The sequence below is a fragment of the Ciconia boyciana genome, chromosome 10 (genome assembly GCF_034638445.1).
Source record: "Ciconia boyciana chromosome 10, ASM3463844v1, whole genome shotgun sequence".
Lineage (NCBI taxonomy): Eukaryota > Metazoa > Chordata > Aves > Ciconiiformes > Ciconiidae > Ciconia > Ciconia boyciana.
In genome coordinates, this window is record NC_132943.1 from 2929309 (window position 1) to 2952701 (window position 23393).

Below are 23393 nucleotides of genomic sequence, written 5' to 3' on the forward strand. Positions count from 1 at the left end.
GTCACTGTTTACAGTTTCACCGGTCGGCAACTGGTTTTCAAAAACCTCAGTAGGATGTTGATAAAGTCATCGGAGACTGCACTGCAATTGGATTTAACTGCTTCTTTTAGAGAATACTGGAAAATTGCAGAATTAGACCGGGAAGAAAGGAAACAGGGTAGCTGGAGACCTGTTGGGATGCCCAGGGGAGCAGCAATGGGTCTCCCACACCCACACTCCAACACAGGCTCACACCCTTCAAAAATGCACCTTTTTGGCAAACCAGAAGCTCCACATTACTTTCCACATATCTCAGGAAAGGCGAGGAGCTCCAGCTGCTGCAGGTTGTCTCTAACCTCAGCTGGCTGCTGTTCATAACATAAAATGATTATTGCATTTTCCTCATCCGTGCTCCGAAGAGTCTTATTCCCTCTGTGGCAAACGATGCAGAGTATTTTTCCCACATCCCTGAATGAAGGGAACTAACTTCAGCAGAAACAAATACCTGCCGCGGTACCGCTCGTGAAGCCATCCCAAAAACCAGCAGCTTTCAGGAGCATCCCAAACCCTCTGCCCAGGCTGTGGGGAGCCCTCCAGGAACAGACAAGGCTAATGCATCGTTCAATACGCAGCTCATATTATTACAATTCCTTAAAAATGATGAAAACGTGCCTCAGAAACCAAGCGGGACCGGAAAGCCCCGAGAGGACGCGGCTGCCGAGCCAGGCAGGAGCCGCTCGGCTTCCCCTGGCCGCTGGCATCCATCCAGCACACACAGGGTTGGGTTTTGTTTTTTTTTTCCACCAAGAGATCTGCAATACCCAGCTATGTCCTAAGCAACTTTCAAAGTGTGGTAGCTGTTATTTAATAAATCAATTTTTGCTTTTTTTTTTTTTTTTTTTTCAGGAAAGATGTTCCATGGGCCGCGATGTAACCTTCCACCTCTGCCTCTAAATGTTTGTCTTGCAGCAGAGACCCACACAGGACTAGCACGATGGCCGTGGCGAGGACTGTCATTATCCTTGGCTCTTATCTGAAAACAGCCTTTTTATTAAAACACTGTGAAATCCATAAAAATAGTGAGGGAAACAGATAACACACAGTGTGGTGCATCAGACTTTGTTGTTTTAACCTTACAAAGAGGGAAATGCCGATTTCCATTGGGTTTACTCCACAGATGCGTATCAGCCAGGGGAAAATGAAATCCTGATTAGAAGCAGAAAGGAAATAAAACAACCTCTCCCAACCACGTGAAAGACAAAAGAAATGGGAGCAGCAGCTCTCTGTGGGGTCTGGAGGAAGAGCCCCCAGCAAAGCCAGCTGGAGCCCACCTCGGTGACGGAGCCGCGTACATGCATGGATTTAGGACTAGTCACATTTTTGGGTTCCTCATGGCTAAATACACACGGACTTGGAGCTGAGCTGGCCAAATGGTGATGCTGTCCTGATGGTGCTGAGCTGAGGACAACAGGGGCGACAACAGGGGCCATCAGCTGCACAAGCAACGCCACCAGGTAGACACACTCCCGTCCGGGAGAGTTTGCTTTCGGGGCACGTATCTGTACGTAACGCAAGTCACACGCGATGCTCAGCACGAGGAAACAAGATGTGTTTGGACTCCTGAGCTGAGTCTTGTCCTTTCCTACCCAAGAGGAGACCTGTCCATCCCCGCACACACATCAGCCTCTCTGCTCACTGCTTGACCAGAGCTACTCAACGGCAACTGGGTTTCACATGTGGAAATTGCTTAATATTCATACTGTTAGGATAATTTGGAGGAGAGAGGGATTTTTGGATTATTTTTTATCCCAAACAAAACAAGGCAGATTTTACAAGACCCATTTTTCATTTCAAGAAATCAGCAGTTTGCAGTGAAACTCTTTGTCGGTTCACACGGTCTCAGCAGCAATCCTGCGTTATAGTACAAAAAAAATTAGGACCCCCATCCCAAAGAGAGCTCAACACAACTCTCAGCAGCAACCTATGATTAACATATGTTATCAACATAAAGGAAAAATAGCAAGATTTTAAGTTAAAACATAGCAAGATTAAAATAATGGCAAGAATTCCTCCCAAGTATAAGAAGAAATGAATTTGTTGGGTTTTCTCATCATAATCACAAAACCCACTTGTATTTACAGTGCTGATCAAAGTCTTCCAGTTGAGGACACCAGTTTTCCCTCTCTCATACGTGCTCCCTGTTATGGGACGAATTGCTTACCTCAGCCCATCTCCAAATGTCTGCGTGTAGCTGTTAGTACTTGCCTTGGCGTCAGATTCAGAAGACAAGTGGCTGTTAGTCCGGCCTGAAAGGGTGGCAGAAATCCTCCAGCTGCACGCTAAAAATACTCACATCGTGCCTCTTGTAATTACAAGTAGCTTAATTGCCAACACCGCTTCTAATGAGTTGCAAGAAGCACAAATAAATATATAGAATTCACTTCCCCACCTCTATTTTATATGTTTGAAACAGGTTTAATTATAGGTAAGGAATTAAAATTAAAACCCTTCTGTGTTACAAAACAATTCTGAGCGGACCAGAGCAAGGCCAGGCTGGCCACTGTTCTGAACTATGGCAGTTACTGAAATAGAAAGTATTTATTGAACAAAACACCCGCCACCGTTACAGTCACCGCTCTTCACAGCAAGCATGTTCTACCGGGTTGTTTCACACACACATAGATAGTATAAAATAGATAATTCTGCATAGATGGAAGTACCTACTGTCAGGAACCTGAGCACTCAATATTTCACAAATACTCTGAGTATCTACATGGGTACACATAGTTCTGTCTTTCACAGGGGGCAAAATACATGTATATATATACTCCATCCGATTGAGAAAATATTCGTTGATGTTTGAGGTAATACTGATATTTCACAGAGAGTGGAATATCAAAATCTATTTTGAATAAAATCAAACATATTCAATAATTACTGTTCAGCACAGTAATTCTGTGAACGCACTCGTTCTCTCTGTTTCTACACCCACACATAAAAATAAAATGTAATCACTTTTTTGTTTTTAAAGGAAGGGTATATATGTATGGATGCACTGTCTTAAAACCTGCAGACGTTCGACAAAAAATTGTTTTCAGTTACACTTTTTTCCCCAAAATCCTCCAAAATGACATTTTCTGCAAAGATGACTTCTCTTCATGAAGCCTATAAGCCCTAAGAAGCTTCATCAAGGGCATGGAGACTTTTTCTTTCGCTCACAAGCCCCTTTTAGTCCATGGCTTTCAGCCAAAACTGCCAAACGTTGTACAAAAATATATTTTCAAACCGTGATTGCTGACATATCAGCGACTCCAGTGCTACACTGCTGCTCGCAGAGCGGACTTGTTCTCCACCGTACGGGCACGCATTTTTTCCTTCTGAATCAACTCGGCTCCCTTCCAGATGCAGTAGCCTCTCGTGCATGCACCAACCTAACAGAACATGGCATGGCCCACTCTGAATTTGATACGGGATTGCAGTTAGGGGAAATAGTCACATGGTATTTAGATCATACAGTCTGTTTATAAAAGGTCTTGGGCGCTGACACAGAAATCCTAGTTAACTCAATCTTTCCAGCTTCACCAGCACCTTTCAGACGGAAAGGCATCCCCATCCCTGCTCTGCAGCAGGATTACTTCTTCCTGCCCTTTGCCCTGACACGGCGCTATGGAAATTAACCATTAAATTCCCTAAGCGGCAGCCCAGTTGCCCATTTGTCAGGTCTCATTAGAGTGGCGACATGTCGTCCTCGCTGTCACCAGTGCCGGGGACAATGGAAGGTCCCCGTCCTCCAAGGAAGGACCAGGGACCCCTCGAGCAAAGGCGCTGCGAAACGTCAGACCTCCAGTTCTGGGGGAGACATGTTGTCGGAGAGGACCGTTATTTGTGAGGATGTATTTGTCCCTCCTGTCCCTCTCACAAGCTCAGTAGATACCTGCTAGCTTGTCTTCACCGACAGCCACGAGCTGGGGCTGCTGCCGGCTGCAAGGTTGCAGCAAATGTTGCAGCATTTCAGGAGAAAAAAAAAAAATCAGACACCAAATCTTCCTGTACAACCATCTGGCCAAAGCCAGGCATGAAGGAATTCCTGGTTTGTGGGCATTTCTGTGGTTTTCCTCCTTGTGTGAGTAGAGCACACGCTCCCTCCCGCGGGAGATGAAGCATTGCCCGGCTCTCCCTGGACATCTGATGCAGAGGGAGGTGGCCCAGTCTCACACGAGCTTCGTGCTTCTGCTGACATCTCGGCTCCACCTTCCTCCTACATCTCCTCCTCGCTGCCTGAGCCACGTGTCCAAGTTTTATAGCTTACTACCTCATTTCATCTTGAAGATATTTTCTCTTATCTCTTCACTTGGAAGAGCCTCCAACTCGGAGCGCCCTAAAGCAACACTTCCTTCAGAGAAAATAGTAAAAGCAAATAAAAGCTCCCTCTCCGCAGGCAGTAGACATATCAGCCCTAAAGTATCAAGCGCAGCATGCCAAGGCAGCAACATCTGTGAGAAACTGCAAAAACCACAGCTCAAGTAATTTGCTCTTGCAAGTTGAACTGCGCAAGGTCAGCTGGACCATCCATCGACTCCGTTATGATGATGATTCATCAGTGATAAACCAAGTCAAAGGAGCTACAACCAGTGTGGCAATGCTGGAAGAGCTGTTCCTGGATGCAAAGTTTACCCAGCGGTAGTTCCTCCTTATGCACATCACCAATGTGCCTTTCCCAACAACTGCAAGAGTCAATTCACTGTTCTTTACATTTCCTCCTGCCTTTCTTCCAGCCCACATAAAGCTACAGGTTGGCATTTCCACTATTGAAACTCTAATATATGTATTCATTTGCATCTCTCTACAGCTTCAAAAACAGACCCCCACATCTCTATCTGTGTAATGTCAAATTCATCTCTGTGTAATGTCATCACTGTCCAAAGACAAATCCAAATTGCAATGGAAGTTTTCCCATCTACCAGCTGTGCAGGATCCTGAGCAGCAATCCCAGAGACTATTTGCAACTTTGCCAGCTCTAAGTGCAATTTTCCCCCTCCATCCCTATCCTGCTGAATTATTAACCTCTTTCTTTTTGATCTATTCTGTTTATTATTTCCTGCCTTTTGGTTCCTAACAAAAACATCAGAAAGATTTTGAACAAAAAATGGAATTCGTTTGAATCGCCTTCAAATCCAGCTTCTTTCCACTTGCCATTTAGAGAATTTTCTTTGTGGTTTGGCCCTGGGAATGGTTAAATATATGTTACCCTCCTGATAATAGGGGATGTAGTGAAGCACATGCAACTTCTATCTAAGGAACCTGTAGGAGCTCTTGTGAAGGTGTTCGCTACCTCTCCTCAATTACAGCAAGCATGAGTAATTAAACAATGGAACGCAATTACTGCACAAATTACTCCCAGAAATGTAGACGATCTAATCGCCTTGCTGCTAATTACAAAGCCTGTAGTTCATTGAGCTAAAAGCCCACGTCCTGGGGAAGTGAAGGGGGGTGCAATATGTTCCTTCTCACGCCATCTTCCCTCAGATGCAATTTAATCTTTAACACGATGCGATTTCACGATTATTTTAGAAGTCCCACATTGCTTCTATTTTCAACCTGTATTATTTCTGTTTTCAGTCTGACTCGGGAAAGCTTAACTTTTCTTAGGACCTCTACAAATCCCTCATCTTTTAATGAGTTGTAGTAAAATGTCCTTTACATTCATGCATCCCCAGGGGATAGTTCGGGTTCATGATAAACACAGAGGAGAGATGAAACAGATATATTTCACTTGAGTATTTAAGAGACTTAATATTTGGCATAAACGACAGAAAAAAAGTTAGCTTAAAATTCAGGCAGGCCAGGATGTTCATATGAGAAAATACAATTTATGCAAATTAATTGTCAAACTGAGAAGGCAAGATATTCAAAGTTAGACATAACTCATCCCCATTTCACACCACCATATATAACACACAGTGGTGCAGGGACACCACCATTTTTTTTAAATTACACGTAATATTCAAGACTGTGACTCTGAACACTTCTGGATTAGCAGCAAGATGGACATGGATGATCTAATAAATCATTTCAAGCCCTATCCCCCAGGATTTTGCATGGCATGCAATAGAGGCAGCAGGGGCAGCGAGCCCTGAACTCAACGGGATGCGTAAGATCAGGATTTGGATCACTTTGGGAAGCTCGGAAGCCGGTGCTCGCCCCTCCCGTGTCCCACGGCACATGGGCTGACCTCAATGTGCGGGGAGCCCCCAGACAGCCCGGCTCCACGCAGACGGAGGATAAGGAAACCATGCGTGAGCACAGAAATCCTGGGATTTTCCTGCTAATAAGAAGCAAAAAAACATTCGTTGAGTTCCAGTGGCCGGGCCCCTCTGCAAAGGGGAAGAGAGGGAGGTAAATTATTTCCTAAATAAAGATTTAAGTTGACTGGGGCCACTGAAAGGGCTCCTCTCTCCGAGGCAGGGACGCTATTTGTGCGGACCACACGTTGCATACGGCTCCTTTGCGCTCCTTGTGAAAGTCTCATAGAAAAAGGAGGTGCAGGGCTCTGTGCAGCCAGCCCCAGGGCACCCGGGGAAGGGTTTTTCGGGCAGGGAGGCTGCAACTGCGGTCCAGGGTTGGTGGCTACATGGTGAAACGGTGTGGGCAGCGGGCAGGGTGGTGGTGGTCTCCCAGGGAAAAGGAAAACGAGGTCCTGAGCCTATGCAGTAAGTTAAATTTTAGTGAGGCTCGGTATGGCAACAGCAATTGGGATCATCCTAGGCCATCTTTCCTATTCACATTTAACCCAATACATAAGAGCATTCCACTTAACAACACGGGGAAGCACTGACCATACGACTGTGCAATGCAACTGCTAGGAAAAAGGGAAAAATATTGCAACGTGTTACCAAACAAAATGTAGCCAAAGAATAAGAGATGCCAAAAAGACAAGTGAAATAAAAAAACCCAGGAGAACGTATCCCATGCTTACGAAGAGATAGCTGGCAAATGATCTAATCTGCAACCAAGACATGAAGCTTGTCAATAAAATAGTTTTCTAGTCTATGTACCAGGCTAGCACATACATATACACAGCAGTTTTAAAAGAATGAGATGGTCCGCTAAGCTTTTAAGGTTACATTTTTATTAAGTCTAGAAAATTGGGACAGTCTAGAGACCAGGAAGATCATCAGCACAAACTCAGTATTTCTAAAGGATCAAAGGAACGACTGCTTAGCCCGAGGTCAGTCCTGGGTAAGCTCACCGAACAGTCTATTTGTGCTACAGCAACAAACATTTCAGGTTGTAAAAAATTGCAAGAGAGGGTTGGTAGGATTTTGTGGAAAAAGGTCTCCAAACAAACCTGCCGTTTTCGAATGGGCAGGATTATGGCTCTGGCTGTGAAAGGAGACTGTTACACAGAATAATTGGGGAGAGACCAAAGCAAAGAGCCAAAGCACCGAACCCTTCTGATTACAAAAATGAGTTCTACCCAATTAACCAAGCATGCCTGGGCCGAATTAAAAAAACAGCTTCGTGACATCCCAAAATCTAATTGGTGAAAAGAGCATCTTCAAACGCTCTTCAAAAAACTTATTTTTTTCCACTTTCCTGCAAGTATTTCCAGCATTTTTGTACCAAAAGTATTGACAACAAGAAACTTCTTGTATTAAACACTGCAGAAGACGTTAAAGAGTGAGCCAAAACGCTTGCCCGTCATGCAACAAACTGTGCTTTAATAAAACCATACATCAATCTGCACTATTGTGTCCTCGCTCTGCTGATGCCTTCCCCCTCAGCTCTCCAGAGCGATTTGTGACAGTTCTTCTCGGACATCACCCCGCACATTTGACATGCTAGATTAGGCACCGAGTCACAGACTGCTCGGCATCGACCCAAAGCGAGCTTTGTAGAAGTTCAGAGATCAGCCCTGAAAACACGATATTGTGGAAATGAGATTTTATTGTTATGAACTAATTCAAAACTTGAGCTTTCCCCTTGCAGAAGAGAAACGGAGCTTTTTCACCAAAATCAGTGTAAACAGGATTGGGCCGTTACTATTCCTCACAACGGGTGAGATATTAATGAACTCTCTTGCTTTGCCCATTCACACTGTAATGCCATGTTTTTTCCACAATTTAACGTATTTGTGTAGTAGTTAATGAACACCAGGTGGTATTGTTCCAGCCCCAGACCCGCACAGATTAGGCTGCAGAAGGGCTCCGTTGCCCTGGCAGTTCACCCGAAGTTCATCCCATTTTTTATTTCCCGACCCACGCGTGAATTCCCGTTGGCACAAGGCATCGAAAATCCCGGCAAGCCACAAAGGGAGGGGACACGTTTGAGGACAACACGTCTGCTTTTGCTCATTTCCAAAGAGCACATCTCAAACTGAGCTGCAGAAGACGCCGCGCCGATGGCAGCAGCAAACCCTCAGGGAAATAATTGGGAATGGGCTGACTGCTCCCAGCTATACGCTTTCGGCACCGACATAAAGTTTAATGAACAACGACCCAAGCCTCGCACAATGATCCTTTAGATAAGTATCTCATTCTCATTTTTCTCTTGGTAGAAAAAAGTAGCTCATGTTTGTGTGCGTCCACATCTAGCCGAGTCAGAGGTGGTATCCAAAACCTGGTTTGTGCATCAAATAAATAAGACCTTTCTCTTGCACTATTTTCTTATTTGTACTGCCACCCTTTGCTCCACAAGGACTACAACAGACTTCGTAGGAAATCTCTCTTTGCAGAAATTTCCATAGTTAGTTACCTTAAAAGAGCAAAATTAATCTGATTTTATATTTCCATCATGTGATACTGAAATTCAAATACTTTTCTCATAAAGCTTTTCTCAAAGTTAGTCCACTGCCATCCCTCTGATTTTAATGCATATTTTATTTGGTATAAACATTAGAAAAGCTACATATCATTAAAGTCATGTAAAAGAAACCCCAGCTAGAACTAATTAGTGTTCTTTCAGCTGTCTAGTTAATCCATGGAGTAAACAAACACTACCATCATTAATTCATTCAGATTTTCAATACCTTTTCCAGAAAAACAAAACCCAGCATAACCCAAAACAAACAACCCCCCCTCTGCTTCATAAGACTTTCAAGTGTTACTTGAATTCAATGGCCAATTAATTATTTGGCACTTCTCCTCCCAGAAAAAGCCACGCAATTCCTTTATTCTTCTAACTTGTTGGTGAAAAAAAAAAAGCCAATTAAAAGAAAACTATCATCTCCACCATGATGGGAAGCTATAAAATGCCATCCTCATTTTAGCCACCACTCCGGTGACCGTTTCAGGCTTCCAACGCTGCACCGTTGGGTTTCGGCGGATGTTTCTGAGATGGAAACCTCAGGGTGCTCCCTGGTACGTGTCTGCACATACGTGGCCCATGAAGCGGAGCAGCAGTATATACTTGCCTTCCTACAGAAAGTTCTTTACCCTCTGCTTTGACAGAAAGCTCCTCTGCAATAGTCACGCGCCCTTGTTAATGCCATTACAATTAACAGATGAACTTGCCCTGCAATCCGACTGAAACGGAGTCTGCCAGAGCGGTATCGTCTGCTGCACCTTGGTATATGCTATTCATAACGCAAGCTGAATAGCTGAATTAATGCGAGTTTTAATTCATCTTTCTGAAGCTCAAGTGATCGGAAGCACTTTGCTGTTCAGAGCTCAGTTTGGAGGCAACCGCTTATAAAGTGAATTAACTGTAGGCAGAAAACTCCAGGGCTAAAGCAGAGGCATATTCGTTCCCTCTTGCACCAGTTTCCTTGTGCATTTAATTTTTCATTTGGTTTTCATACAAGCTCTGTACCCTCCCTACATTTCACTTCTAGCTAATCACTGTCAATCATTCCTCCATTTTACTGCGTACAAATGGCATAAGCAAGGATACGGGCATAATGCAACTTTCTCATCAAAAATACTGTTGTTATATGACACGGTTAAACAGGGAAACATTCCCATGATCACTAATTATCTGCTACCATGTCATAAAGCTAATGCATATATTTATATTTGTTCTTTCTTAATAACAGTAAATCAAGATACTGCACAGAGGTAAACACTGTTGCGCTAGAATCGCTGCTAGCACAAAACCAGGCTCTCATCCTCCCGGGTTTCTCACAAAAACAGACCTATTCATTTGTAAGCAATGTCAGAAAAGGATTTTTTGGTTGTTTTTGCTGGGTTGTTTTGTTTTGTTTTGTGGTGGTTTATTTTTTGCTTCCAATCGTTATGTTAACCCATCAGAAATAATTACCTGGAGCTTGTCGGTTATTTACTGTGTCGATTCATGGTTAGCTTCAAATAACAACAGTGCACAAGGATAGAAAAAGTGAATCTCCCTGAAACTACGGTGCCTGGCTAGCTGATATTTTCCCAAAATAACAAAATTATATTCATACATTCATTTCGTCTCATGGCAGAAATAATGCATACATGAATAAAGCTACCTAAAAAAGGGCTAAGAGGAAAAGGGGGCAGGAAGACCACTGGGGACGTTAGAGGAAGACTTGGTGGGCTAGATCCTGAGAGTCACGGGACCACCACCCGGTGCCCACAGTAACAGGTAAACCCTGGTTCTGGTAATAAAACTGAAACAAACAAAAATCAGGAGAGTGAAGCACACTAAAGCAAGAGCCTGGGAGCCAGGACGAAGGGTTGGACGTTGCCTGAGATCAGCAGAGAAAAGGAACAGGAGCTGAGGTGTGAAGAGATTGGGTTGTCCAGGATGGAGAGAAAAACCACATTCGCTGAACAATTTTACGTCGTCTCTTTACACTTCACCCTATAAGAAAATGAGGAAAATGCAGAAGCTAATGGGTCTGCTGTCCTGCCTCTGTAGCCCCGCTCTCGCAGAGGCACAGCTGTACAAACAGGTATGGGTCTCTCTTGACTTGCTTCACTGGGGTAAACTGGAGCAGGCACCCCCATAGGTCATTTTGCAGCTGGTCACACTGGGTCAGTATGTATTGCTTGGCAACTTTACCAATCTTCAGTACACAAATTAAAACATAACCTCTACTTGGTATTAGTTGAACTTTAAACTTCAAAAAATAATTTCTCCCTCCATCCTGGAACATCTCTGCAACATAGGAGTTGTCACCCCTTCGGTCTTGTGCCTCTGATAAGCCCAGCTGGGGCAGGCTCCCATGCAGGGTGGTCAGGAAGCCTCTGCGGGGTTTTGACATCCTCATCCCCCCTTTGCCTTCAGCTGTAACCAGCCCCACACCCTGATGCCTCGTGCGTTTGCCCTGACACCTTTGTCAACACCTTCCGCCCACCACCTTTCCATGCACTGTCATCTCTGCCACTGTCCATTTCATTCAGCTGAGATGCTTTAATATCATTAGTTCACCAGATGGCAAATATTATATATGATATTAAATAGTGTATTCAATATCAGCAACTGGGAGCTAAGGCAGACCTCCTCCTGCTCCACCTTCAATCTGCTCCATCAAACCTCTCACCTCCTGGAGATCAAGCTTCACTGCAGGCTCTTCTGCTCCTTCGTTTATCTCTTCATCTGCTGTGCCTGTTGCTAGATCCAAATGCCTCATCATCTTGGCATTAGAAAGTCCACTTTCCCAAGGTACAGAGTGTTTATGGAGTACCTTCAGTAATTCAAGTGTCTGCCAGCTAAGAGATGTTATCTCCAGCATAGCTGAAGAATACCTCAAAATCATGCTCCAACTCATCTGCCTTAAACACTTACCTACAGAACATGCTAAAAGCAGACGTAGTTTTCAAAATGTGCCCCCCCAGTTTAACCAGTTGCTTAATTTTCACACATGAATCATCTGGCATTCCACAGGCCACAATATATAGCTTTCATTACGTCACCGCTGACATTTTCACTGCTGGAAGACCATGATTTACTGGTTTTCATTAGACTTGATCTCCACTCTCAGTCCTACCCCCAACTTGTTGAGGAATCCATGTCTGATCAGTGAAATGTTGATCTGACTTGAAAATACACTGCTCTTCATCTACTAATTTCTCTAAAATTGACCTTTTTTGACAATTACTTCCAATGCTGACAGTAAGCATATACCGCTATAAATAATGAGCCTGAGAGGACATCTCTTCCTCCGGCCTTGGGAGAAAATAGGCTCCTAGCAAAGACACTCCACACTCATAGCCACAACACTGCTATATTTTTACCACAACGAAGACAAAGGAGTATTTAAGACAAAATAAAACCATTTTCTTTAAAACATTTGAACCGAAACTTTGTACAGTTTTGCTTTCCCACTTAGGCCAATATCATTATATTTCTTTATACTTCTTTCCTAGCAAAGACCTCCCTAAGCATGGAGAAACCTCCTCCAAAAGGCTGAAGGCTCCTTTGCATTAACGAAGCATGGCCCATGGGTCAGCACAGCCAGCACTGCTGTGCAAGACATACAGCTGACAGCACAACCAGGCCCACAAACGTGGCCCACACCATTATTTGAAAAGACAGACAAAAAAAAAAAAATCCAGACAATAAGTCAAGCACTAGTAAGAACTGCCTATTTGAAAGATTTTACAGATCATTGAAAACCTGAAAAAAAAAATTTAAATCAGCCTAGAATAAAGTATGATAGAAGTTTATGCCCTAAAGCCAACAGAGAAACTAACTAGCAAATGGGCTGAAAATTCAAAAATCTTACTGGTCCAAAGGATACATGAGAACATGTCTGATGAGAGGAATTCCAAATTGCTTTCTATGGCACTATTTTAGTTAATTTCTCTTTTATATGTAATTGAGACCTCATGAAAAATTAAATCGGGCCAAGGTTCTTACAGGGAATGATGGCCTTTCCAAGAATATTATAGATAAAATACAGATTACTCGACAACATCTAGGATCATCCCCACCATACTCACCAACAGGTACACATTTTGGCACGGAAAGACTGATTTAATTTCCATAATGTCTCATTATGTCACAAGTCACTGGCTGTAAACCCATCTACATGCTTAAATCCATGTTGGGTCCTAACTAAAGAAAAAATGGCATTTCTGTTCTCCTTTTAAGTAAAACATGCACTAGCTGTAAAGATTTCAAACTACCAACGCCAGAAAGACACTAAAAAAAGAACTATAAAAAGCGAGACTCTATTATGGAGCAAACCAGCACTATAAAGAGACAGCAAGATTATCCGATAAAATTCCACCATGGGAAGTGCAATGGAAATCTGTTACGTCCAGAGAAGAGCCCCAGCTTCTGCAGCACGGCAGGGAAGTCACCGCACTGGGGACCTTGCTGCAAGCTCCAGGCACTTTCGGTTGACCACAACGAACGGTTGACCGTTTCCATACAACTCATGAGTGAAGTCAACTCTGGTGATACTCAGAAACCAAGGCCCGTCGTTAGCACGTGCCAGCATGTCATTGCTGGTTGCAGTGATTATCGATCATAATCCTGGGCAGGGGCCACAGGGGCGAGACGAAACAGTGCCAAGCCGGTGAGTGAGGCTCACCATCGGCTGCCCGTTCACCCCAACACCTGCCACCTCCAAAGGACCAGAGAACCTTGACCGGGGAACCTTCCCCTTTGGTATCTTGAATCTTTCCATATAATTTTTGAAAAGTCATCCCACTCCTGTTCCCCTTTCCTATTTGTTTCCTTCTTTTTTTACTATGAAAACCAATTCATTACCCGTGATTCCTTCACTGGCAGATCCCACTTCCAATAATTAGTCACCCTAAATAACTCAGTGGGGTTAAGAGTTCTGGGCTAAAAAAAAAAAAATTAATGCTTATCCAGAGATGTCTCTCTCACATATTTCTATATTTTCAATAAATGGCTAGTACCTGTGCAGCAAGTAAATTATTCTCTTTAAGCTTATGTAAAGCATATAATTCAAGGTGTGTGTATATATAAATGTGTGTGTGTGTATATACACACACACACATATATATGTACTGTTATGTCAACAGAAAGCTTTGCTCATGGATTCTGCACTCCCCAATACATGGGGGCTACACCTACTCCCACAGATAAAGTGGGCCAAGAGAAAGCCAAGAAGGGGTGGCCAGTGATAGCGGTGCGTGGCCCTCCTTAGCCCCAGCATCGTGCCCGGGCATCATCTGGGAGAGCCACGCGAGCAGGCGGCGGCCAAGACCGCACCGTGCAAGGATGCCCACGGCACGGGCACTCGTGGGCACACACAGCTCCTGCTCCAGGCCGACATTTGCACGCAGGGATCACTGGTAGCAGTGCACACACTGAAAAATGTGGGGTTATCTCAGTGATTACACCCTCAATGCTCCTCTCGGTGGAAGTCTGCAGGGTTTGCTTCTACATTTAAGTATAAAGCGTTGCCAACTCCAAAAAAGTGTGGAAACCAGAAATTCCCACGAGAAGACACTTCACCTGCTCTGTTTTCCTGCGGTATGCTGGGGCGGGACGCAATGACATTGGGTCAGCAAGAAAACCTTCCGCTGACCTCAAATACCTGCTCTATAGGGCTTTTCATGGCGAGATGAAAATCCTCCCACAAAGCCTGAGCGAAGACTGGTGCCAGCTCAGCCGTGCTCCCACAGAGCTGCAGCACCCACCCGGACCTGGCACCTCCTACACCCACAGCAGCTTCACACATAAGCTCATAATTGCAGCCGCAGCTCCGAGCACCACAATTATGAATACACGGTTAAAGTAGTTTGCTCACATCCCATTCATCCAAGCACTGGAGCCAAAGCAGTGCCGTCGGGTCTGGCACTAAGAAATCATCACACTCTCACCCACCGTCAGCCAGGTCCCTTGTCTGCAGCGTACAAAACCCCTCACAATACAACAAGCTCTTTTAAAAATATACCTTTCTGCAGAGAGGGGACAGGTAACCGAAGAAATCTAGGCCTGGCGAGATACGGCAGGATAAGGCACGCAGTAACCAAGCCTCCCGAACCAGGGGAACAGTATCTCTCTGAACTCCTTATAAAGTTATACAGCAGCGTGAGAAGCATCAGGAATTAATTAGGAAACAGGTTTCCACGTCTGATCAGGTGTCTGCTCTTTCTGCTACAGCTTTGTTTACAAGGAAGACGGGCACCAGAGCCGACTCCTCCAGAACAAGCTGACACCTATTGCTCTACGGATGCTCCTGTGGAGGGGAAAAAAAAAAACCCACAACATTGCTCATGATAAAAATGTTAAGAGAAAGAAGTTTGTAGAGTCTGCTCTTATATTTACTCTCTGTGCACATCCATGCCCTCTCCCCTATGCAATAAAACTAACAGGAAAGCAAAAAAAGGGTCTCACCCCTCCACCAGGGATTTGTTTCCTCCAGACTCACCCCCTATAAAAGCCTAACACTTTGCACACTGTAGCCATGAAAATTATTCACCTGAGAAAACAAAATAATCAGTGGTTTAAGTCTTTGTTTTATATTCTTTTGGCTAAAAAAAAAATAAAATCAATTTTACACCAGAAACAAAGTAGCTACAACTCTTGCAAGCTAAACCCCTACATGTTCTTATCTGCCAGCGTAATTTATTATTTTTTTTTTAGCCTAAGTCGAAACACATGCAATCTTCATGATTACGATTCTGCAGTAAATGGGCAGACCCAGGCCAAAGCGGAGGCACCGCACCGAGAGATCAGGCGAATTTTCGGCCCCGACAGCAGCGGGGGGGGACGGGGCAGGCACCCATCCCCAGAGCACAAAACCCGTAACCTCAGCCCCTGTGCTTGCTTATACTCTGGTATCCAGATCATTGCAACAGTTCAGAAAATTTAGTCTTTCTTCTCGAAGCAGAAGATTAGAAATAAAAAACATGCCATACAACCTTCTCTTGTTATGACAGACTCGCTCAGATATTTCCATTTTTGATTTAGTATCAGGGGGGTTGGTTTCTATGCAGCTCCAAGCCATGCTGCTGTGCCAGAGATATGATGTCATGTAACTAAATTTCTGATTCCCCGCCAGTTTGAGTGGTAATATTAAATGAAGCCAAAATGAGCTTCCTGTGCTAAACTGGAAACAAAAGAGCACTTTTACAACGCTGCCCTCAGGGTTAATAGAAATATATATGTCCAACTCAAGGCACAGTTACCATCTTATCACACTATCAGCTTCTACACGCATAGAACAAAATACAGTGTGGGCTCTTACATAATGTGGCTATATTTAAGTCAGCGCAGACAGACGGAGAGACTTCAAAACAGCGGCAGGCAGCGAACCACCAGCTCAGATCTGCCCACCACAGGACATTCCTGCCCAGCTGCTCATTTCCCAGATGTGGAGCACATGGCATGGGGGAGAAGACATAACCTCAAACCCCAACTGGAGACAGAGGAGTCACTGTTTTGAATTACGAGAAATCATTTGGATCTTAATTTAACACCACTGCCAACCAGCCCTGATAGCTGTAGACACCCGGGAGCTTTAACCACAATTAAATCAAGAGTATGATTATGGGTCAGATTCGGAGAGAATCTGCAAAGTAGATGTTACAATTCACGCCAAGGCCAATGGCTGCTTAACTTGAACAACATTTTACCTGCACAAACACACTCTGTTATCACCCAACAGTCCCTGAGCATCGATCGTGGAAGATGCCACCCCTGAAGGACCAGGTTTGGTAGGTTCATCTCACGCAGCCTGAGCTGGGCTCAGCAGTGGCAGTGAAAGATGGCCCAAGATCTGGTGATGGTGATGCTTTCTTTTAGCAATCCCAGTGTGTCATTTTAAGGATCAGAGGACCAAAAAATTTCAGGTGACACAGGAAGTGCTGTATTATACAGCCAAGTCTCATGTCTTGCAGGGTCTGCCCATGGGACATGACTTTTCTAATATTTCAGCGGCACCTAGCTGCTCTTCCAGCCGCCAAGCAGCGCAAGGCGGCTGCTGCATGAACAACCATGCGCGGACCCCAAATATCTCCCGTGTCCGGTGAGTCCGACAATATGGACCTGAACCCCAGGAGATGGGGCAACCAAGGACTGACAAAATAAATATACTTACACCTCCCAGAGGTACAAGGAGACTTAGTGCCCCACTACAGACCACAGTTACAGCCCCACCCCTGAATAATGAACCAATTTTAATGGAACTGTTGCAAGACAAAGTTCCCTGAGAAATACCAAGTTAACTGACACAGATCTGCAGGTATTTTGGATTTGAAAAGAGCAAGCTGATATTAAATTCTTACTTGAAACGCTTGAGAATAATGTGAAAAATCCAACAAATTAATGGTGCTCAGACAGACCTAGCTAAGACTGGTAACTTGTGGTCCAGCCCTGCCAGATGCTGTTGACAGCTGCTGAAAGCACATGCAATCATTTCAAGACAAATCACCTTGAAAATAATCCTCCCTCAAGAAAGCTTATGATATCCAACAAATGTAAACCGTTTTCAGACATGCGTGGAAAGAAGAGGATTGTAAAGATCTCAGAAAAGCAATTATGTCGGAGAGAAAAACAGAGTGAAGACAAAGGCTGGCATCAACGAACACAGTCATCAAGTACTCCCCAACGGGGACAAAAATCGACTAAATGGCTTTCGGTGTGGAAGAGCTCTCTGTTCCTGAAGATGCTGTGTGCAAGCTAGCAAGCAGGTATGGGACGAGCCTCAGGAAGGTGAGCCTCCATTGCCAAATCAAACGGTCATTGCGCCACAAATGCCAGAGTGAATTTGGATATCCAGTGCACGTCATTTTTCCATCATCTGAAGCTGTCTGAGAGCTTATGAAATGCAAGAGTTTTTCCTGCTTACAAAGAAAGCTACATTTTACCGAAAGTTACTATATTTTTTAAAAATTCTACAGAAAATGCATGTGCTAAAGGCATCGCCAGAACTTCCCTGTTGGGTAACAGCAACAGCTCAGTTCCTCTCCTTGACTGACTGACAGCCAACAGTTAATCAGCACGATGCGCTCGTGTCCGCAGGAGCTCTGTGTAGCTTTCTGCAGCTCTATTCCATAGATGTACCAACACCTTTGTACAAAGACATTTGTCCATTCACCATAGCAGCACAGGAGCATTGCTGCAAGACTTTAAAACCTCTTCCCATAACATGTCCTGTGAATGGATACCAGATACAACCCGCTAAACACACACCAGTCTTGAATCGAGATCAGAGTAAGAATTATCGTAGCAATAAGCGTCTCTATAACAAAGCAGTGGTTATAACGTTGATCCTACTTTTTGGAACGTCAATATAATTTTCATTCAGTGGCATCAGACAGAGCCCTTCACATTTATTTTGACTGCCAAGCCAGGCAAACTCCTTCACAGCACAAGAATTAAAAGGGGAAAAAAAAGAAGTGACAGACGTACAGCCAGACACACCTTGCATGGCAATGATTTGGTGCATGGTCCAAAGCACCAAAACCTGTACTAATCACCTTGAGCTCATTAATTTACAAAGCTTTGGCCCAACTCTAGTGGCTGGCAGATGATCAAGCTCTTAGTTGATGTGATTCAAACTAATCCACTAAAAGGCATTTAAGAGCCAGCTAGGAAATAAGTGTTTTTATATTATTAGAAATGCTAAAAAGTTTTAATGACACGAGACTTTCAAGGTGAGGGAAACAACACCCAGCTCCATATGCGAGGATTTCCCACCTCAAATCCCACCACCAGTCAATGCACTCGCTGAGTCCCCCAATGGTTACCCTACCATTTTTGTACCCTTTCACCGGAGATGGGCAGAAAAGCAACCTGATGCAGTCTATGTTAACTGCATCTCTCTCTTTTTTATCATCCTTCTTCTTTTGATCCCATCTTCAGCATGATTTCCTAGGGAAAGGAGGCTTTTGCCATCGTACGGGAGCGTGTGTCGTTATATGCCTTTCTGCTCCCTTCTCCATCCAAAGCAATGCTCAGACCCATCGGTGGCATTCGGCCAGGCTGGACGTGGAGGTAGAGGCTGGGAAATTAGTGAACACACACTGGAAACATCCTCCAAGTGCCTCAGGTAAGGAAACACTGCCGCTTGCATTCGTACCTCATTAGACACAAAAAACCCCCAACCCAAAAAACCACCAAACCTCCCCCAAAAACAAACAAAAAAAACCCCCAAACCCAACAGAGAAAGAAACAGAGAAAACATTCAGGTCCCCTGATCATGGAAAAAATTGAATTACAAACCACAAACCAACATAAGACACAAAGCCGTAAGAAAGCAAGCTTCATCAGACATGGGGCTCATGGTTTACTTGGGGCAATGCATGTTGCTGGCTAGTTTGCTGTCAAACTGGGTCATACTCAAAGGTTTTTATTTCACCTGTTCCAGAAAGCCAGAGGTTTGTTGTCTGAACACCAAACTCAATAACACCAAATGTTATTCCCAGAGAAAGTATTTTAGCGTATATAAAATTCTACCCCTGTGGGTAAAAATTCATTGGTTTAACAAAGCTCTTCACTGCCTGAACTGAAATTTGCTCAATAAAGCAGTACCACAGAAAAACGCTCACAAGAACAAAAACCAATGAGAAAGTCTTTTTCCTTTGTGCCATTCGAATACCAGATCTAGAACCAAGGTATACTGAGGTAGAAGCTGTTTAAAACCTCTTTTATCTGGGAAAAAATAAGAAAATTACGATAAGAATTTTAAAAACATTTTAAAACCACAAAAAACTCTGTACTCTATGTTAAAGTAACTGTACAGTTTGGCATAAGCAAGCTAAACTCTTGTTGAAAAAAACTTAATAACAATGAAAGTTTCATACTTACATAGCAGCTTGCCCGATGCTGATAAAACAACTTTAAAATTTTTTCGATCCTTGAAGACCAACTAGCAAATATATATATATACACACACACACATATATGCGTGCACAGACATTCCTCATTCAGCAGAGAGGAGGACAAGGACACTTAGTCTCTTCCTGGGCTGGGAGGAATCAATAAAATTTTCACTCCCCCCAAACTACTTCTTGTAGTTGACTCCCTTGGATGCTCTGAAGCACCGCAATTATTATCCGCCAAATGAGCTCGTTCAGAAGCTACGTAAACCTACCCAAAGTCACAGCCGTTATCCCAATGACACAGGGTTCAAGTTCAACGTTTACAGTTGGCTCCACACAAGACAGACGTATCCGTATCCCTACCCTACGCTCACCCGCTCCTCCAGCGCTGCTCGACCCCCTGACCGAAGGCGCTGGCCACCACCCTCGCCAGCCCCTCTTATCTCGCTCCCACGAAGCCTCGCTGGGGGCTGGAAGCTCCTTAAGAGAATGAACACATCTCAAGAGATATTAACTCTTAATATCTGCAGACTGGCATCTGCTTCCTCGGCAGTTTAGCCCCAAATGTTTGTCTGGAAAGAGTGCTCTAAAACCAGTAGGGATTTCTACGAAATCCAGCCCTGTACTGGTTTAGCTTTAGACTCTTGTTATATTAACACAGGAATCCCACGAAAACAAACTCCCTTGGCTAAATATTTAAGGCCGGAAAAGTCTGAGGATGCTTTTGATCATCAGCATCCACAAAGACAAAGAGCTCAATAGATGCAGTAAAATTAAAACATGTAAAAATAACTTAAACTTCATTAAATATTTAAACATGCCCAATACCACAATAACAGTATTAGCCAAACTGGTCATGAAAACCCACTAGTGCGCATGTCAAAACCGTCTTCATCTGAAGGTTTGCCTTGTTTATGAAAATTCAAATGGTCTATTTTATTTCATGTATTTAGACCTACAGAAGTGCCGTAAACCTTACGTGGCGACACTCCAGCAAATACCATGAGACGGGTATTTATACAACATATATGAATCAAGTCTATATCAACTGCACGTGCACATCAGAACTATCAAACCGATTATTCTGCCTAAACACACTTTACTGATCAACTCAAACAAAGTGAGCATCGCTGTAATTCAGGGAAGCCTTTCCAAAACAAACATGAGCATCACGTGTTTCATCCCTCACAACATGCATGAGACAGAGTTAAACATATCACAACATATCACTGGCCACCCCATCGGATATTGTTTCTGCCTATTGCGTTCAAAGAAAGCGCATGCACTCACCGGAAAGGCGAGCGCCAGATGAAAAGGTTCGAGTTTATTTGGGATGCTGAAATTAAACTGCTGCTCCTTGGCATTTTGGTGGGTGGAAGCCCATGAGACCGTATGACTTTAGCAACAGATGCACAGAGCGGTATCTTAAGATACTAAAATTTTATCAAGGACTTCCATTATTCTGGAAACAAGAGCTATTGTTTCCACTCACATCAGCGCTATTTTGGGAAACTGGTTATACACACAGTTGCTCAAATTAGCTTTTATCCAATTATGCAAAAATAACAGCTGAAAAGTAACCTAGCTGAATCTACTTCGTTTACTTCAAAAATCACGCACGTCAATATGAAACAACAAACAAGGGAAAATCTGCACAAGAAAGCTTGGAGCTGGCAAAGAAAAATCCAGTGGTTTAAGTGAAGAATATTTTTGTTTGATTGTCCTTCTCCTTCCTACCAGCCTTATTTTCAGGTGACTGAAACCTTTATGGCATACCTTTACCTTACCTTCCAAAGCACAGCTGCAGACACACGTTACTGACTTAAAAACATCCATCCTACAGCTGATTAAACTCCTGAAATGAGCTTGTCAGGCCCCTCCCGCCACCACCCAGACAAAAAAACATTGATTTCCGTAACAGTACTGTGAATATCATGGCATAAAAGGACAACAAGCTGTAATCACCCCCATGGCGCTTCAGTACCAGTGCTGGAAAACAGCGTGGACTTGCATCGCGAAGTGATTTAATCTGAAAATCTCTCCATGAATAAAGGAATGATAACAGTGAAAGGGAATGGGCACTGGAGTTAGCAGTTTCCAGCTATTGGGGGGGCTTAAAAAAAAAAATCAAACACTAACACAGCAGCAATTCATATAAATTCCTGTAAAAAGCTTTTTTGTTTTGAGGAATTTTTTTAATTGCCCTTGGGCACTTCATAGTCATATCTAATAAGCTTGAAATCAGGCAAGGTCATGAGTATGCAGCATTTCTGAATATAAAATACCAGGAAAATACCCTGTTTGCGTGACTTCCAGTTTTCCAGGATGATTTTATTCACTGCACTAGAAACTGATTTCTGAATCTCAATAATTTGGTCTGTTAATCTGTTTACATACTTTTCTTCTTTTGCACAGCATATCCCTTAGTATGGAAACATCCTTGTCAATACAAACCCCAGTAATTTTGTAACCCGCCTGATGCTGAAATATTTACGTTAACAGTTTGCCGGCCAAATACCTTCAGTATACAAAGGAATCATCCGACAGTTAGTCAGCCAACTACCTAAAAGTCGTAATTCGTCTGTGTAACAGCTAATGGGATGAAAGCAGGTACACACAAAAGCAGTAGGTTGACTGATTACTGAAAGTAATTGCAGGCAGAATTCGATGACAGAAATCTATGTAATTCTATTAAAGGAAAGGCAGTTGCATAGGAAAAGAAGGGAAGGTCAGATAAACCCCCTAGAATGTAAAGAGAATGCACCAGGAATTTTATATACCATATGAACACATAAAAGGACACAATAAAACTTTTAGTTATATTTGACTCTAATCCTCCCATCCCTTCCTACCATATTTAGCAGTTTATATAGCATATTTGGCTGTTTATATAAAGCCAGGCAAGGCAGCAAGGCAAGCCCCCGCAACAGCTTACTCAGAAATACATGCCGACGGAGGAGCACGCAGGATATTTTATGTCCTCATCCTAAGTACATCCCAGCATTGAACTTCAAGGTTTCCATGAAGAATTTTCCGGGTACTACAGCAAAGTAAACTCCTGGCACGAGGCGCAGCTCCTGCTGCATGCATCTGCAGTGTCCCTTCTCAGAGAGACCCAGTCTTAACGCCCTGCCTTGGCACTGTTGTGATCCAAATAAATAGCAATATTGTGGATTCAGACCGAATCACGCCCTGCTGCACTAAAGAAGGGTCTGAACCGGCGATCACGTAGGCGCAAAGCTGTGCAACGTACAAATGGCAGCACCGTTTATAAAGAACTTTTCCCTTTTTTAACACGTACCAAGTGATAAACCGTGATTTTATTTGGTATATAAATATTAAAAATATTTAAGAAGTTAATGATGATATATGGTCCGTGATGAAGCAGTCCCGCCTACATATATACATCTCTACCGTGAAACCCTCACAATTTCCACAGCAGCTTTATAAAAACTGTATCAGAGACAATAAAGTACCGCGGATGCCCTACAGACCAAATACTGGCACTTAGGGGAAACGATGATTATTGCTGCGAACATATGGCGACTGAGGGATAAGAACTACGCTCCTCTCTGAGTAGGTCACACCACACAACAAAGAACACAGTAAATTCACCGGGGAAAAATGGGCATCTAAGGTCTACTACAGCTATTGTAAGACCTGGCAACAAGGCAAACTATGAGGAAGTATTCACTTTATAGGAGAAAGAAGGCTTTCCAACAAGCAGGCCATCTTGTC

The 23393-nt window shown here is 43.6% G+C and overlaps 1 protein-coding gene across 5 annotated transcripts in view; it reads right to left on the minus strand.

Moving 5' to 3' along the window:
- Positions 1 to 23393, minus strand: part of LYPD6 (LY6/PLAUR domain containing 6) — a 39943-nt gene that overhangs the window by 12642 nt on the left and 3908 nt on the right. The gene's annotated exons all lie outside the window — the stretch shown is intronic.